General features: G+C 44.1%; 1 protein-coding gene across 2 annotated transcripts in view; it reads right to left on the bottom strand.

Moving 5' to 3' along the window:
- Positions 1-2670, bottom strand: part of LOC124798529 (leucine-zipper-like transcriptional regulator 1) — a 78874-nt gene extending 76204 nt beyond the window's left edge. For both annotated transcript variants that reach the window (XM_047261976.1, XM_047261978.1), the window contains exon 1: positions 2436-2670. The gene's annotated coding sequence lies outside the window, so the exon portion shown is untranslated. The remainder of the gene's footprint in view (positions 1-2435) is intronic.
- Between the last annotated feature and the right edge of the window lie 10841 nt (positions 2671-13511).

Raw genomic sequence — 13511 nt, 5'->3', positions numbered from 1 at the left:
AATATATATAAATGACCTAGTAGATAGTGTCGGAAGTTCCATGCGGCTTTTCGCGGATGATGCTGTAGTATACAGAGAAGTTGCAGCATTAGAAAATTGTAGCGAAATGCAGGAAGATCTGCAGCGGATAGGCACTTGGTGCAGGGAGTGGCAACTGTCCCTTAACATTGACAAATGTAATGAATTGCGAATACATAGAAAGAAGGATCCTTTATTGTATGATTATATGATAGCGGAACAAACACTGGTAGCAGTTACTTCTGTAAAATATCTGGGAGTATGCGTGCGGAACGATTTGAAGTGGAATGATCATATAAAATTAATTGTTGGTAAGGCGGGTACCAGGTTGAGATTCATTGGGAGAGTGCTTAGAAAATGTAGTCCATCAACAAAGGAGGTGGCTTACAAAACACTCGTTCGACCTATACTTGAGTATTGCTCATCAGTGTGGGATCCGTACCAGATCGGGTTGACGGAGGAGATATAGAAGATCCAAAGAAGAGCGGCGCGTTTCGTCACAGGATTATTTGGTAACCGTGATAGCGTTACGGAGATGTTTAATAAACTCAAGTGGCAGACTCTGCAAGAGAGGCGCTCTGCATCGCGGTGTAGCTTGCTCGCCAGGTTTCGAGAGGGTGCGTTTCTGGATGTATCGAATATATTGTTTCCCCCTACTTATACCTCCCGAGGAGATCACGAATGTAAAATTAGAGAGATTAGAGCGCGCACGGAGGCTTTCACACAGTCGTTCTTCCCGCGAACCATACGCGACTGGAACAGAAAAGGGAGGTAATGACAGTGGCACGTAAAGTGCCCTCCGCCACACACCGTTGGGTGGCTTGCGGAGTATAAATGTAGATGTAGATGGCGTTGCTACTTTTGTTTCACTTCCTATCTTGAGTTCTACCCCATGTATGAATACATCTATCACAGATCTTCACACATTTGCTGCTGGAGAGAACATAACTGATCGCTGCAATATCGGAGTTACGTTCCACTAGTCTGTTTGCAGAGTATTCGAACTCAGTGGTACTTTCGAACGCAACTACTTATTCCAAGTAGATGCGCAAGTCGCCAGTCAACTTCAGTCGTACAACATTTATTAATAATTCGTATGACCACGTACACAATCGTCTCACGAATCTCTCAGACTGCGGGAATGTTTGTATTCGGTCAGTGCATAAGTTCGTAGCATTTCTGTTTTGCTATCCCCGTTGTTATGGGTTTATTTATCGACTGTCCTTTTTTTTATTTGTAGTTCTCTGTTGCTATTTGATCTACATATTTTGTCATTTGGAGATAGTGAGAGGAGCTGTGGACGTTAATTTGTGCCGTGTACGGGGATAATGCCATTGGACAAAGCACGGCAAGAAAAGAAACCTTCGGGATTTGAGAAAGATCGTTTAATAGCATTCGTTCACAATGATCCCGGCCAGTGTACTCGAGAACTGGCAAATGTGATGAGCTATGATAATTCCACCAACGTGCGACTTTGCATGCAATGGCGAAAAAACGGGGTGCATCGGTACCGCATACCCGAAGCCAAAATCACAAAGATCAATGGGTGACTGTGCATCTCTACGTGCTCGTCATCAATTGGCTCGTGAACAACACCGATCCTTACTATCCTGTATCGTTACTGGTGATCAGAAACTGTGTCTTTAGGCTAACATAACGAAAAGAAAGGAATGATTCAATCCAAACAACGCAGCAACTAGCTGTACAAAGACGTCTGCACATCCACAAAACAATGTTACGCATTGAGGCCCTTACTGTCAACAACTGAGACGTCTTGCAGACGTTATCCAAGAACAACGACCAGGAAGTGTGCGTGAAGTGATGTTACTCCACGATAACTCCCGCCCGCATTCTGCTAGACTGACACAAAAGTAAACGGGAGTTGGGTTGAGAAGTCATTCTGCACCCACGTTATTGACCTGATCTTGCGCCGTCAGATTTTCACGTTTTCCGCTCTCTATCGAACAAGCTTCTCGAAATTTCCTTTCCAGATGAAAATGCGTTTCGGAGATGGCTCAAGTTCTTCGCCTCAAAGCCACGTGATTTCTACAGTTGGGGAATCGAAAAGTTGCCCTTTCTTTGGCGCACTGTTGTAGATAGTAAAGGAGAATATATTATTGATTACTAAGGTCTCCGTTATGTACACCTGTTATGTACATCTCTTGTATTTATTAAACTCACGGAAAAGCGGTACGAACTTATGCACCGGCCCAGTGTCTTTTCGTGTAGCTGACCTGTGAAAGTTAGCATAACGTTAGTTTCGGTCACACCGTTCATTAAAACCATCAGTCATTTTTTTCGGTTAATTTTGTAACTTCCTCGATCAGAGTCATGACGAGTTCACCCGAGCTCATTTCGCCCACAGCTGAAGTCTGCGAACGCGCCGTCGACACCGTTACAAATGGTCGGCCACTTACTTAAGATAAGGCGTGCGACAACGGCTGTGTCCACGTGGTGGGACAATGCCGAGGGGTGGCATCGAAGACTGCGCCGCAGGCGGAACAGGCGACAGTTACGCCATCATGATGTGGCGTCACGGCGGCAGAATCACCACCACGGCTGCAACGAAAACCTCGGCCAGCACGTGACAGCAGCGGAATGCACAACACGTCGCGAACGGCATCTCAGCCGGAACTGCAGAGAAAGTATGCTGCGAAGGCCACGCGGACTCTGAAGCGACTACAGCGCCAGCTACGGAAGTCTGGGCGACGAAACAAACAACACGCGCCTCGCGCCGCTAAGATAACACGCCACAAGCGCGGTGGACTGCCATGTTGGGCGTCTAGCCGTAATTAAAAAGAGTAAATCATTTCTTCACGATTTTGATACCAATTGTCCATGGCTGGACTTGTCTTCTCGATGGAGGAGGGGCATTGGGTAGAATGACGGTATAACTTTATTTATAGTCCGATTAAACTGACTTGGTAGTTGACATTTCACGGGCTGGAGCTGGTTTCCTCCAATCAGAGCGGTCAAGGTCACGCTCGAATCGCTCGCCGCTGTCGAACTGCTACCACAATTGGTCAGTTCACTTCTAGTTCCTTGTCCGGCTTTCTTTCTTGCTGTGTTTGGATCTTGAATCCTGGTTCTGGCACTTTTATTTCGTATTTCATCTCACACACACACACACGCGCGCGCGCATGCACAAAACGATGCTAACCAGCTAACGAAATACACAAGTTTCATACACAGTACTAATGAAACACTACTGTATCCTTCCGCAAAAGATGCGATTCAGCGTTATTATAATCACAGAGATCGGCTTACGTTAGATAAGCTTTGGACGACATTGCGTGAAGCCGAATTTTTGAAGGTTGCCAATTATTCGTTGCTCCTGGCACACCAGTCACAAATACAATAAACCTTTGCAGTGTACTTCGATAGTGCATAGTTGTTAGTGCACAAACCTGCTGTAACGAACCAGTTGCCGCCCTGGTTAGCACACTAGACTCGCTTTCGGGAGGACGACCGGTCAAACTCGCGTCCGGCCGTCCTGATTTAGTTCCGTGATATTCCTAAATCTGCTTCAGGCAGGTGCCGGGATGGTTCCTTTGAAAGGGCACGGCCGACCACCTTCCCCATCCTTCCCTAATCCGATGGGACCGATGACCTCTCTGTTTTGTCTCCTCCCACAAATTAACCAACCCACCAAACTTGCTTTGTAGAAGGTCGAAGGTTAGAACCTCGTCAAGCACGTTGTTCGTTGCGACGGAATCTTCTCGCGAAATTCCAATCACCAACTTTCTCCTCCGAATGGGAAAATATTTTGTTGACACCGATTTACATAGGAACCATCACCACGATAAAATAAGGGAAATCAGAGCTCGTACGGAAAGATATAGGTGTTCATTCTTTCCGCGCAATATACGAGATTGGAATAATAGAGAATTGTGAAGGGGGTTCGGTGAACCCTCTGCCAGGCACTTAAATGTGATTTGCAGAGCATCCATGTAGATGTAGATGTATATTACGACGATTATGGACAGGTAATGAAAGGGCATTTTCTTGCGATGTTACCTAATTTTCGCCATGCGGGAAACTGTTTTTGTTTTTGAAGTTAGGTGAACACAGTACGCGAATATTTTAAGATTACATGACAGTTTCATTTACTTCAAACGGGAACTCTCTCGCAGTTTTCTAACACGAACAATTTTCGTTAAATATGATGCATAATAGTCCGCTTGCGTGTCAAGTTCGTAATCGCGCTTGCGATTCGTTACGAGGGACAGATCCCTAGGTTTGTAATAAACCAGTTATTAGTTTTACTTATCTGCCTACTTTTTTCTAGCGTAACAAAATTTATGACTTACGCTTTATGATGGTGGACATTTGAAAATTTCACTGACACTGGTGTCTGGAGTACACCTAAACCTTCTCGTACATTATTTTGAAAACTTGGGTCTGCTAAGTTTTGGTTTTCCATTCGTCCGAAAGGTCGCCCCTTTCTTTCATGATTTTCGGGAAGTTCACCAGGCAAATATTGTTGTTACTGTTAAACCCATATAAACTTGTACAGTTTGGATCTTCATTATTTCTTCGGGCTACGTACACTACTGGGCATTAAAATTGCTACACCACGAAGATGACGTGCTACGGACGCGAAATTTAACCGACGGGAAGAAATGCTCTGATATGCAAATAATAAGCTTTTCAGAGCATTCACACAAGGTAGGCGCCGGTGGCAACACCTACAACGTGCTGACATGAGGAAAGTTTCCAACCGATTTCTCATACACAAACAGCAGTTGACCGGCGTTGCCTGGTGAAACGTTGTTGTGATGCCTCGTGTAAGGAAGAGAAATGCGTACCATCACATTTCCGATTCTGATAAAGATCGGATTGTAGCCTATCGCGATTGCGGTTTATCGTATCGTGACATTGCTGCTCGCGTTGGTCGAGATCAAATGACTGTTACCAGAATATGGAATCGATGGATTCAGGAGGGTAATACGGAACGCCGTGCTGCATCGCAACGGCCTCGTATCACTAGCAGTCGAGATGGCAGGCATCTTATCCACATGGCTTTAAGGGATCGTACAGCCACGTTTCGATCCCTGAGTCAACAGATGGGGACGTTTGCAAGATAACAACCATCTGCACGAACAGTTCGATGACGTTCGCAGCATCATGGACTATCAGCTCGGAGACCGTGGCTGCGGTTACCCTTGACGCTGCATCACAGACAGGAGCGCCTGCGATGTTGTGCTCAACAACGAACCTGGGTGCACGAATGGCAAAACGTCATTTTCTCGGATGAATCCAGGTTCTGTATACAGCATCATGATGGTCGCATCCGTGTTTGGCGACATCGCGGTGAACGCACATTGGAAGCGTGTATTCGTCATCGCCATACTGGCGTATCACCCGGCGTGACGGTATGGGGTGCCATTGGTTACACGCCTGTCACCTCTTGTTCGCACTGACGGCACTTTGAACAATGGACGTTACATTTCAGATGTGTTACGACCCGTGGCTCTACTCTTCATTCGATCCCTGCGAAACCGTACATTTCAGCAGTATAATGCACGACCGCATGTTGCACGTCCTGTACGGGCCTTTCTGGATACAGAAAATGTTCGACTGCTGCCCTGGTCAGCACATTCTTCAGATCTCTCACCAATTGAAAACGTCTGGTCAATGGTGGCCGAACAACTGGCTCACCACAATACGCCAGTCACTACTCTTGACGAACTGTGGCATCATGTTGAAGCTGCATGGGCAGCTGTACCTGTACACGCCATCCAAGCTCTGTTAGACTCAATGCCCAGGCGTATCAAGGCTGTTATTACGGCCAGAGGTGGTTGTTCTGGGTACTGATTTCTCAGGATCTATGGACCCAAACTGCGTGAAAATGTAATCACACGTGAGTTCTAGTATAATATATTTGTCCAATGAATACCCGTCATCTGCATTTGTTCTTGGTGTAGCAAGTTTAATGGCCAGTAGTGTATTTTTTTTTTTGTTTCCAAGCAACACAGATTCTCCCATTTTTACTAAAAAAAACACAGTAAAACATGACCTCAATAGGACTTACCCGTCTCGAAGTATGCTAACGAAGCTCGCTTCCGAAAACGGAGAGCGTTCTCCGCTTGTAAGAAGCTCCTCTAGTTTTATTCATACGAAATCGGAGAATGTTTTGAGCAACTTTCTCACCCTTTTACCATTTTTCTCGGGTGAAGTGTATTGTCAGACTCCCTTTATTCACACGAAACTAAGAATGTTCTCCGGAATTCCAAGTATAAAGCATATTCTCCGTTTTATTCACAGTAATCCCTGTTGCGATGATGATAGACTCCTCACTCAATGGCTCACTATGCTTTTGTTCACTGCCAGGTCTCCATAGACATTCTGCAAGTACTTACAAATATATGCGATTCTCTGGTTTTCCGCTTTCTGCTTGGAGCGCACCTCCGCCACAGACGCCATCTTGAAAGCAACGTATAGCACCGCTAGCTATCGGAAATTCAAACTATAGGGACTGAGGCGGGAATACTACACGATGTCTCGCACAAATTCCCCTGTTTCAAACTAAACTGGCCGGGGAAAAAAATGTGCTGAGTTATTTATTCGACGCCTTCGCAGATAGACGGCAACTTGACTACAAAAGCCTGCTTACAGAGTTTCCCGAACCCAAATTTAGTGAGGATTATTGAAATACAATAAAGCCTAGGGTTTCGTCCCCTAGGCGCCGGGAACGCAAAGATAAATTACGTTAACGAAGAGGTGTTTGAGCAACCATTCTGGCCGCGCTCCATACGCGAATGGAACAGCGAAAATCCTAATACATGCAGATTTTTGTGGGAATGCATAATAATCAAGTAATGCGTAGTGCCACAAACAGAAAACAGACGGGAATATGCTTAGAAAGATGATGCGCGTGGAACTTATGAGCATACTGCGCTGTGGACGTAAGTGAGAAATAGACGAGAGAAACGCAATAAACAAAATAATGTCAGTTCAGCAGCTTAACAAATGGTCCTAGCTAATTCGAAACGGTTAAATTTGACGAACACTGACGATGTTTTTGATGAGTGAAGTGAAGTGTTCCTGATAGTCGTGTTTTATTAGCTGTACAGACGGTACCGTAATAATATTCCAGACACGCAAAATAAAATACGAAGGGCTGCATTTCTACGAGCAAACTGCAATCATTTGATGGTATTTTGTCATCTAGAATACGGCCTCACCTCATCTACTAATACTTTTTTTCGACTCCGCTCTCTCATGACCAACAAGTCCGTAACAGTATTAGAATGCATTCCAAAGTCTTCAGTCTGTATGGCGACTCACAGTTTCCAAACCACGTATTTCATTTGCCTCGCGAGAGTCAGTTGCTCAACACGCTCTACTTGCGTCCTTCCTTGGACGTATCGTGCGTAATAATGAAACGCGATGCGCATCTCGACTAGAGTAGTTTCACTAACAAGGAATCCCTTGAGTGCGAGGTCGCATGTTCAATGTTTAGTAAGGCTCATTTGGAAGTAGTTTGTTAACAGTTATGACAAGACAAATATTAGCTGCTAATGACTCACCATTGCATCAGGAGGGCGACAGATATTAAGTGTCCAGAAGGTGCAGGGATAAACTTCATAAAATCGACATCGTTGATCTTCAAGAAACGTTCAAAACAAACCATTAACTTGCACTGTTTACACCGATTGAAAAATAGCGTGCCACAGTGATCACAAAGATTCGCACCATCAAGATCGAGGGCGAACTTCCTGGGAGCTACAATCCGTGCAGCACATTCAGCTAGGTTTCTACTCTTAAAGAATGCATATGGAATCATTTCGGTGTAACGGGGCGTTGAGAACTGATGGAATGTGATGGCATACAAGCGAATAGCGAAGCAGTTTGGCGTGGAGTTTATAGTGAAAGTGACTATCCTTTAAGACATAGCTGCAGATATTGCTATAATATGTTTTATAGACCAGTAAAAAAACAAATCCAGAGGCTGAATTTGTCCAGTACTTCCAGGTGGTACTAACTGCAATGTCACACTCTTTTCAGGAGGGATAGTTTGCTTTGAAGTTGCTCAGAAATGGTATGGTGTTTACAGCCAGGCCAGAAATCAAGCAAAAGTAAGATATTCGGACCAAAAACAGCGCTCATAACATAGTTGTTCTCTTAACGCCCATTTTCCCCCTCTTGCTTGCTGTGACGTAAATATTCCCTACTGTGCTTGCAAGGTCACGCACACGAGAAAGAATCGCAGGGGGGCAGAGCACCTCCAACTCCTTGCAGCACAATAAATAACTTCCCAACCTATTTATCACCCATGTTAACAGTCGGTATGATTGTATACGAATGCGTTAAGGCATCGATGTTAGTCGGTCTTGAAACAACTTTCTTGGTACCTATAATTTCAAGGGTTCCTTTCATAACGAATTTCCTCTTCAAATCCTCATTGATTGGAGTTGAAAACAAATCCCTAGATGAACAATGGGATGAGCTTGTTTATCACATCTACAAATTTCCGCGACGATTTTCTAGTCTGCTGTGAACCATCAAGTCGACGCTTTCTTTGATATTTCGTTATCTTACCTCTTCTAATTCTGCAGCACTGTTTGAAGGTAAGCAGCCATCCACTGCTTGCCCTGAAATTACTGTAATCCTATGTCGCGTGCAATTTTATGTGTATAACGTAGAAGGTCACTATCATGCACATCCTGCAAGTTGTATCAAGCATTCTTGAAACACGCAAACACCAGTTTTTGTAAAAATTGCGTCTTGTCTTCCACGGAATATCCGTAGTTATTCTTATACGCTACACGGTCATATTGCTGCGGTCTTATTCTAAATCTGTTAATAATCGTTTTTTTACTGTGTGACTCACTGTCCGACAACGATGATGAACTATATGGCTCGACGCATGTTCAATACCACTTTCACTTGTCAAGCACGAACCGTCATCGTTGTACTCTTCATATAAATTGTTCGCACAGTCTAGCATACACATCACACATTCCACTGACTCGTCTTGCAGAAATGCTAATACTTCATTTGCCGCTTCTTTCTCAGTCTGTGAAATTTCTTATGTTCCTTTCTGACGAAATGTCAACTTCCGCAACTGCTCCTGTAGATGGGAGATAATGCTGTGTTTATCGTTGCCATGGCTCTGCTTTGTATCAACACCACTAGCGCTCCAGCACTGTTGTGCGTTGCTCGTCGTCTAGACAGCTTGACTACGCTCCGTAGCTTCATGCTGTGCTCACCATTGGATTCATCCAGTCCCGCCTCCTGTTGCTGTTATCAGCCAATATTGTGGTTGCATGATAGACTATGTGGGGCTTCGAATGCCGTAAATATCATTGGCCTTTTGCGACCTCGCACTTAAGGGGTTACCGAGCGAGGTGGCGCAGTGGTTAGCACACTGGACTCGCATTCGGGAGGACGACGGTTCAATCCCGTCTCCGGCAATCCTGATTTAGGTTTTCCGTGATTTCCCTAAATCTTTTCAGGCGAATGCCGAGATGGTTCCTTTGAAAGGGCACGGCCGATTTCCTTCCCAATCCTTCCCTAACCCGAGCTTGCGCTCCGTCTCTAATGACCTCGTTGTCGACGGGACGTTAAACACTAACCACCACCACTTAAGGGGTTCCTTGTAAGAGGGTGGCTGAGTGATGCATTTCGGGCGGAAACACATCGCGGAATCGACAAATCTCTGACCCAAACTACTTGCATCAATAGTTCTCTTCTCATGGCCCTTCAGTACATGTTAACAAGTAAACACTACCTTTCTTTCCGAAGTTCTCTCGTTAAATTCGTGCTTATGGAAAGCTATACGTTTTGGGCAGCTTTTTCCATTAATGAGACCCTAGGATAACATTAAAATGGCGAAATAATCACCATAGGTGCACTGTGGTGAAAATAAACTCTAAATGTTCAACATGTATCCTGAAGCGCACGGAATAAATTTAAATGGCGGAAGACTGTCATGGGCTGCAGTGTCATGTGGCCCTTTTATACTGCGTATCTCCCCGCCATCCGTGCGATTAGCTGCGCACTGCTTTAAAAGTCAGATCTTCGTGAACATCAAGCCAACGGCTCAACAGAAACGATGAAACAAAGATTCCTTAACGCCAGTTAACCTAACACACCTTTCTTACCTGACATGGTAAGCAGAGTAATTCGTTCATGTTACTGCCGCTAACCGTGTTCACATCTCTTCAAGACCACTTCAGAAATTACAGCTCACCTTTTATGTGTGTCTCGACGGGAAGAACTGCATACAAACGTCCATTAACTCTGCTCGTCGTCGACCTGGAGACAATAACATCCGCGACAGGCACTGTACACTAACCTAACGACGTCGGCGGAGTGCGACCTCTTGCATATCTGTAGATACCATCCATCGCTCCTGATAAAGTTATCACGCAGTGAAGAAGCTGGTACATAACGATATTTCCTGAAGTACGCCTCTACAGTATCGGCGGTTCTCGCACTCTAATATCTACGTGGCTCCCATAGTGCGGACAATAGTCTCATTACCGTACCGTACACCACTACAAAGTTTATTAAAAGGGAAAAAAATTTTCCTCCCTGAGTCTGCGATCATTGTGACTTGTCTTGTCAACCGAGCTGTCTTGATCGCTAAATACGAGGTGCGGCTAGAAAAAAACCGGACTGATGCTGGAAAAAACATTTATTTACAATTATTTACAATTTCATGTTATCTCCTTCAATATACTCTCCTCCTCGGTCTCTACACCGCTCCATACGAATTTTCCACTGTTCATAGCAATGCTGCAGATCATTTTCGGTAAGTCCATACATTACTTCCGTCGCTTTTTCTTTTACTGCTTCAACAGTCTCAAATCTAGTTCCTTTCAAAGCTGACTTGACTTTAGGGAAAAGAAAAAAGTCACAGGGGGCCAAATCAGGTGAGTAGGGTGGATGATCTAAGATGGGAATGTTGTGTTTTGCCAAAAACGTCTTCACTGACAACGCACTGTGAGCTGGGGCATTGTCTTGGTGAAGGATCCATGACTTTTTTCTCCACAAATCGTTCCGTTTTCTCCGTACTCGCTCACGTAGGGTAGCCAGGACGCTAATGTAGTAATGCTGATTCACTGTTTGTACCTCTGGTACCCAATCAATGTGCACAATCCCTTTGATGTCAAAAAAAAAACAATCATCATTGCGTTGAATTTCGATTTTGACATTCGTGCTTTTTTTTTTTGTCGTGGAGAACCAGGAGTTTTCCAATGCATCGATTTTGTAAGAAGGTGGGATCACTTTCAATGTTTTCCAGGATGTCAGAATAAATCATTCTTCGGCGTTCCTTCTGTTCAATTGTGAGACACTTTGGAACCATTTTTGAACACACTTTGTTCATGTTGAAACTTTCATGAAGAATCTGCCTAACACTTTCCTTGTCAACTCCTGTTAATTCAGACACTGCTCTGATTGTTAAACGGCGATCTTGTCGAACAAGTTTACCGATTTTTTCAATGTTTGCATCAGTTTTTGCTGACAATGGTCTGCCAGTGCGAGTGTCATCACTGGTGTCTTCGCGGCCATCTTTAAATCGTTTAAACCACTCAAACACTTGTGTTCGCGATAAACAATCTTCGCCGTACACTTGTTGTAACATTACAAACGTTTCACTTGCAGATTTTCCTAGTTTGAAACAAAATTTGATGTTAACACGCTGTTCTCTCTGTACACTCAACATTTTCCGACGAACAGACAAAACGTCAACTACTTAAAACAGATGCCACGGGCAGACTGAGTGCAGGAGGCAGATGAAACTCGAGCAGTAGGCGGAGCGAGAGTCACGTGACAGGCCACGCGACTTTCAGCCTTATTGCATTCGTTTTATTGTTTCACCAGTACTAGTCCGGTTTTTTTCTAGCCACACCTCGTAAATTCCTCTGTTTACAAAAATGTCGAAGTCGCTAAACAAAGTTCTTTAATTATAAATAAATCAAATATACAAATACAGGGTGATAATTATTGAACTATATGAAATAAAATCGCCATAACTTCCGAACAGTTCGCGTTATGGCTTTCAAACTGCTCGGCTGACCACGGGGCAGGATAATAACCGCTGCATCGTTTGGTTTAACGACGAAGCCCACTTTCATTTGGATGGGTTACTCAATAAGCAAAATTAGCGCATTTGGGGGACTGAGAATCTGCATTTCGCGATCGAGAAGTCTCTTCACCCTCAACAGGTCACTGTGTGGTGTGCAATGTCCAGTCACGGAATAATCGGTGCGATGTTCCTTGATGGCACGGTGACGACCGAACGGTACGTGAAGGTTTTGGAACATGATTTCATCCCCATGATCCTAAGTGACACTGATTTCGACAAGATGCGGTACCCAGAGGCCACTGGCAGGGGCCTCGACTGGGCGCCATATTCTCCGGATCTGAAATCATGCGACTCCTTTTTATGCGGCTACATTGAAGACATGGTGTACAGCAATAATCTCAAAACCACTGCTGAGCTGATAACAGCTATTCAAAAGTCATCGACAGCACCGATGTTCCGACACTTCAGGAGGTCATGCAGAATTTCGCTATTCGTCTGCGCCACTCGCCAATGATGGCAGGCACATCGAACACGTCGTAACCTAAATCCGAATATCTGTAGTGACGTTTACATGTTGAATAAAGTGTGTGCACGCCATAGTTTGTAACTAATTTACGCGTTTTTCATATAATTCAATGTCACCCTGTATAAAATATGTAAATGTAAAACATATAAATAAAGATATTTATTTAGCGATCTAGACCAGGGATGCATAGACCGTGGATCACATTTCACAAGTAACAGAACGGGTTGTTGATTTTTTTTTTTTTTAGTGTGTGCTGAATGCAAGGATGCGCGGAAAGTGAAGGCAGCTGAAATACGACAAGCAACTTTTTTCGCGGAGCATATTGTTGAGTTTTCAATCATGGACCAACCCGTTCCTGCGTTAAGAGAAGTATTCCCTGATTCCGTAATTGTTTCAGAGGTGACCTTAGGTCGTACAAAATGTTATTGCAAAGGAGGAAACTGATAAAACGATTCAGTTACTAAGGGACATTAAATTTTCTGTTCTAGTGGACGAGAGGACGGATGTATCACATAGCAAACGTATGTGGGTTTTAGTGAAATATGTGTCGTCAAGTGACGTGCGTGTGAAAATACAACTTTTGGAACTGATCCCTTTCGATGCAACAGACTACTCGGCAGAAAACCTATTTGCAGGTCTGGAGATTATGTTGAAAGAGAAGGATATTTCACTTACAGATGTAACTGGCATGGCTTGTGACAATGCATCTGTAATGGTGAGAAGCTGTAAGTCTGTCATAACAACATTTAGATATGTTGTACCAAATCTGATTGTTCTGAACTGTATATACCATTCATCCGCTTTAGTTGCAAGCAAGGCATGTGAAAAGATTCTTAGATCCTGTGACGCGTTTGTAAGTTCCGTGCCGTGCTACATATCTGGCTGTGCAAAGCACTGCGGTATTTTACTAGAATTTCAATAAGTTTT

The sequence above is a fragment of the Schistocerca piceifrons genome, chromosome 5 (genome assembly GCF_021461385.2).
Source record: "Schistocerca piceifrons isolate TAMUIC-IGC-003096 chromosome 5, iqSchPice1.1, whole genome shotgun sequence".
Taxonomy (NCBI): Eukaryota; Metazoa; Arthropoda; class Insecta; order Orthoptera; family Acrididae; genus Schistocerca; species Schistocerca piceifrons.
The sequence above is the reverse complement of the archived record's forward strand: the minus strand, read 5'-3'. Positions and strand labels throughout refer to the sequence as shown.